Source organism: Ammospiza caudacuta, chromosome Z (assembly GCF_027887145.1).
Source record: "Ammospiza caudacuta isolate bAmmCau1 chromosome Z, bAmmCau1.pri, whole genome shotgun sequence".
NCBI classification, from domain to species: domain Eukaryota; kingdom Metazoa; phylum Chordata; class Aves; order Passeriformes; family Passerellidae; genus Ammospiza; species Ammospiza caudacuta.
This window is the reverse complement of record NC_080632.1, coordinates 20,245,223-20,251,222: the sequence shown is the minus strand read 5'-3', so window position 1 is coordinate 20,251,222 and position 6,000 is coordinate 20,245,223.

The following is a 6,000-nucleotide window of genomic DNA, read 5'->3' as shown; positions in this document are numbered from 1 at the left end:
TGTCTGCTGTGAGATGTGACCAGGAATAAGCAAAGCAGGCTCCTGCTTAGAAATAAAGAATACTTTATTAACTACACTACAAGAAAAGAAGAGGAAAAAGAAAAAAAAACTATAAGGAAAAAAAAAATGAAAACCTTACAAAAAGCACTTTCCTCCTCCTCCCCACCAAATTTCCCAATGCAATACGTTCCCCCAAATCACCAACTGCCCAGTCTGGCACCACCCTTTAGGATATTCAAACTTCAGTCCATGAAGAGGAGAGGAGTCCTTCTTGCACCATAGGCTTCCCCTGGAAACACGCTGAAACCTCGTGTGCTTCCATGTCACTCAGCACCGCCCAGAAAGTCCTTTTGCCGTTTGTGACACCTTCCTTCCATGCCCAGTGCTCTCACCACTATGCATGGACCAGAGCTGCTTTTAGGGTTGTCTTTTAAGGATGCCTTGTCTCCTTCCAAAAAGGTACAGTCTCTCCTTCGGGACATCTGTCCCCCCCAATTTTTTCACCCCCTGGGGCCCAGGGGTACCCACACTGAGCCCTCCTGGCTCTGAGGCACTGCCTCCTCTTAAATGCAGCCTCTGTGTCACAGAAAAAAAACTGGTTCAGTCTATGGCTACACAAGAAAAGTCTAGCTAAAAGGCCACTTTGTCATCTCTTCCCCCACTCAAGAGTCTTCTCCACTTCCCTCGTGGGCTATTTATTCTTATCTCATCTCTTATCTCTCTTCTCATTCAGCTCCGAGGAGGATCAGCATTTGCAAGGTTTCAATCATGAAGGAAAAGGGTTACAATTTTCAGTCTCTGCCTGTCCCAGAGCTCCGGCACTCCCGCGCTCCCACGCTGCCCTCGCACTCTCTGTCTCTCTCCCTCTCTGTCTCTGTCTCTCTCTCTCTCTCTCTGTGTTTTTCTCAGAGGCAGTCCTACAATCTGAGCATCCATTGGCCTGATGGTAGTGACCACAGCATCCCAGAAATCCCATTTCCGGTCCAACCACCACACGTGGTTTGTTTCTTTTAATTCAGGGGGGAATTAACTGCCACATTGAAGCGTGTGTGGTTTGAAATGTGGCTTCTGTCTGGGTTTACATTTTTTGCAACATATCTGTGATATCTTTGGTCTTTATACCCAACTTTTTGCCATGTTTCCTTTACCTTCATAGACTGAAGTGCTTGTACTAGTATTTTTAATTCCTGTATTTAGGTATTTAATGATACCTAAGGCTTCTCCATGATCTTTTGGTGCATGTTCTTCTTTCTGTATGCAAATGTGCTAACCAATTTATACCAAATAAAAGTACAAGGGTTTTTATCCAGAAAGTGTCTTGCTGTATACAAACTTTCCTCTTGTGAGAATTTAACACTGCAGTCTGTGCTCAGAGGTTCAAAATATTATAGAAGTTGCAATGACAGATTTCAGTCTATACCTTGATCACTACAGAACGTGCTTGAGTACTTTGTCCCTAAATGTACCAGGAAAGTACCTTGAAAGCAAAGTCTACCTCACACTTTCTTTTCCACATAAGACAAAGTATCATTTGACTCAATCTTTCATAGGAAATTAATGCTGTGCATTTTTTAGGCAGATACATAGCAGCTTTTGTTTTAGCAGTGTTTCTACTAACGTCATAAGATTTCCTTCTATGTAAAACCACACATTTTATTATAAGGCTTGTGAGTTTGTCCATTTCTCACTTTTTTTTTTTGAGTGAAAATATATTTTGCAGAATTTATCATTTTCAGATAAAGAGGATATATCATATAGCTCAAAAATGCAGTTTTTTCTGTGGTCTGCTGACCTTGCAATAGGTGTTAATGACAGAAGAAACCCCTGTAACGCTTTGACTGATGTGTTTTGTCAATTTTCTCTTAAGATTTGCTGTGTTAAGATTTTCCAGTGTTGATATCCTGGTGTTCAAAGCTTGGTGTAACAAGATTTCTGTATTAAGTCAATTCATTTCTCAGGTGTAGTCTATAGATTTAGAGAGCTACTGCTGTTTTTGAGCTTTGGGTCCCATGCCTTATTGTAAAACAAATGTATTTCCCTATAAATCAACCTTTGTTCTAAGTCTTTAAAAAAGATATGTTGTTTTTGCAAAAACTTGATAGTTATTGAGCCAAAAGTATTTTCATAGAATTTTTGGTGCATTTTTACAATGTGTGCATAATAACATATAACTGGTTTTGAAATCTGGTCTTCTAAACAGATTATATAGAAAACTTATTTACCTATGCTCAGTTTTAATCATGCTGTGGTAGATACACTTGAAGACAAGCTCATATTTGGGATTTGAATGCCTCTTGTAGGTAAACTAAAAGAAAAAATAATGTTTTTAATTTTAATATTCTCTCAAAAGCTAAAGGGTAAAATGAATATGCATAAGATCTGTTTTTATTAACTTGTTCATTACGATTTTTAAAATTTTTGAGACTTTAATAATCTGGGGCTATTTTTGTTGGGGTTTTATATTTGTCTGGTTTTTTGGTTTGAGTTTTTTTGTGGGGCATGGGGTTTTTTGACGTTTTTTTTGGTGGCACATGAGTATTGTAAATGCAGGCAACCCTGATGAGGGGAGAGAATGATGCATTTGACTCCATGTTCCTAGAAGGCGAATTTATTATTTCATAATACTATATATATTAAAGAATACTATACTATACTAAAAAATACAGAAAAGATACTTACTGAATGCTAAAAAGATAGCAATTGAAAACTCATGACTCTTTCCAGTCCTGACATAGCTTGGCACTGATTGGCCAGTGAGTCAAAACAACTCACACCAGAGTCAAAACAACTCACACCAGAGTCCAATCAGGCTCTGAACAGTCTCCAAACACATTCCACACGAGCACAGCACAGGAGAAGCAAATGAGATAAGAATTGGTTTTCTTTTCTCTGAGGCCTCCCTCTGCCTTTCAGCTTCCCAGGAGAAAATACCTGGGAGAAGGAATTATGTTCAGGGAACGTGAATGCCACGCATGAGAATAGAAACATTATATGTTTTTAATTTCTCATGGAAAAATAAGAGTCAGGAATGCACTTTGCCCCCAGTTCTGCCTCTTGATTTGAGTTTGTTGCTCAACCCAGACAACAACAAATCTGTGTTCTAGACACTAGAACAAAGGCTCTTCTAGTCTCCTTAACAGCCAGAAAACATTTTCGTACTGAGTTTAATAGAAAAGATGTGAAGTCTTGGCAAAAAAGACCTAATATGATAAGGACGAAAAATAACTCTTATGAAAAGTTCCCAGTAGGCATAGTAGTACTGTTCCTTAGACCAAATTGTGCTGATTACTTTGTGCACTTTGGTTTAAGAGAGTGGTTGTAAAGATTTTAAATAGTAATAGCCAAAGAGAACACTTAGAATGTAGAGATATCTTGAAGGAATTTGAAGCTGTGAATGGAAAACATTTTGTAACCAATGCTTGTCACAGGTTCTGTATGGAATTTCAGACAAATAAACTAGTTTCTGTCTGAGTCTTAATCCAGCAACTGCAATATTTGTCATATTATCCTTCTCTTCTAGACTGTGTGATTGAATCTATATATATTTGTGAACTATATATGTTTCAGCATTTTATGAAGGATGTGAAAAACAGCAGAACAAAGAAATGGCAGAAATTTCTTACCTGCTATGAGCTCTGAAGTATACAGTCTTTTTGGAAAAGAGTCTCTCAATCTCCAAAACCCAAATTTACCTACATGAATTTATTTTCCTGCATGTGTGCGTATGTAATTCCCAGACTGTGATATCAAGAAAGACGTATCGGTTCTCTTCCAGCAGTAGCTGACTGGTACTGAGGGATGAGCTAATCCAGTAATCTCTGTTGACCAGTGAGTAGTTTAAAAGTGAAGTCGCTATGCTTGATTATGCACAAACAATAATCTCAAATACAGCTAGTGGTCTGCAGGGCAGAACAGCTTTGAAAAATCAAGATTTTGGTGAATTGACTTTTCACAATAGCACTCTTAATTTCATTCTTACTCTATACTATGAAATCTTCAGGAAATTTTTTAAACTTTATTATTCGGTAATTTTCTTCCTCCCAATTGATTTGTACACTACCACGACTCTACAAAGGACAATGATTCTCAATGTAATAAGGAAGAATTTGTGTATGTATTACATTAGCACTGTCAATTTAAATCCATTTATACCCCTAGATACTCCTCCTGGAATGTACTTAATTTCCTATACATGCATATCTACATCCTATTTGTATATGCCTGGAGGTCTTGGGATATGCACTAGGGACGTACATAAGAAAATAAAGTGGGAGATTACCTCAACAAACATGGACTATGGTCCATAAACCAGACAAGGTGTGAAATATGCCTGGCCTGGTAATGTTCCCATTAAGATATCCGAAATAAGAGAATGGAGCCAGGCTCTTTATGGTGGTGCCAAGCAATGAGATGAGAGGAAACAGGCAGAAATGATATACAGGAAGTTCCATGTAAAATATGAGGAAAAAATATACTGTAAGGGTGAGAGAGCACTGGAGCAGAGTGCCCAGAGAGGCTGTGGAGTCTCCTTCCTTGGACATACTGAAAACTTACCTAGAAGGCAATCTTGTGCAACCTGTTCCAGGTGAACCTGCTTTAGCAAGAAATTAGGCTACATGATCCCCAGACCTTTTCTGTATTGAGTATACTTTGTGTCATCAGAAAATTTAATTGACATGTGCTACTTATCAAAAGACTAATAAAATTAGGCAGGTCTGGAGGAGCTCAGCTGTTGATGCTGCTTCACTCTTCTCACTCCATTAATTTTATGCTCTGTCCTTCTATTCAGACCCCTACAAACTCTTTGGTTTCTTAACTAATATCTTCTAATGTTTTCTTTATCTATTTCAGTGAAGATATTGAAAATTTGCCTTAGGCATGACGTCTTAGGCATATGCAGATGCTGTATATCTGAGACTTAAAGAAAATGGGTCTGTGCGAACACTAAGTACAGAGGAGAATAGATACACCTTGACCATGGTTAGATCAAAGAGGTACTTAGCAACTGAGATTCTGAAAGAACAGCTCCAATCCCACTTGGAAAGTTCCCTGCCTGGGAATTTTTTTCTCAGTGGAGAGAGTGCTCTCTCATCAAGTCACCCAACAGAAACGGAAAAGAACAAAACTCATCCCTTACTAGCTGAATGAGAGAGAATTTTCAGAGTTTTAAGAGAAGAATAAGTGGAAAGAAATGTAAAGGTGGTAATTGGGAGCTAATTGTTCCCAGAAGCACTTTCTGTACTCCCTAAGATGAATGCATGGCAAAAGATTGGAAACAAAAGGTATGGTTACTTCAGTTTGACCCTTAAGTAAATGTGTAAATAAAAATATCCCAAAGGGAATATAAATCCCAGTTTAATGCTGTATTCCCAAAGGAATATCAGTTGACTTTGGAGTCAAAAGTATAAGGTTGATCTTTGTGCATCAGTTTTTTTTTTACCTTTCTATTGAAAAGAAAAAAGGAAAATAATTTCTCCAGTGTTTTGAAATATATTTTTTAATGTTGCACTCATGCATTTGGTATTGCATGAGTTGATAAACCAAAAGAATCCACATAGTGCATTAATAAAATCATGACATAAAAATAAACCCGGATTTATTATGACAGAGCAACCCAGTATTCATCTGTAAGCATGTCTGTTCTGTTACATGAAGCCCTGCCAAAAATAGCTGTTTTCTAAATAATTTTCTTGCTAATCTATGCACATCACCTACAGATGACTGATGGTTTTATTTCTTCAGGGTGTACTAGTTTTGGCTAGGGAAGAGTTAACTTCCTTCAGTGTTGAGTATGAGGCTGTATTTTGGATTTGTACTGAACACAGGGTTGATAATATAGAGTTATTTTAGTTATTGATAAGCAGGGTTTACTAAGAGGCAAGTCTTTTCTTCTTTTTATATTGCCAAGCTGCTAAGGAAGTTTGGGATACTAATATATATCAGTAGTTATTGCCACCTGCCACAGATTTTCTATTTAATATTACAAAGCAAGAAGGAATG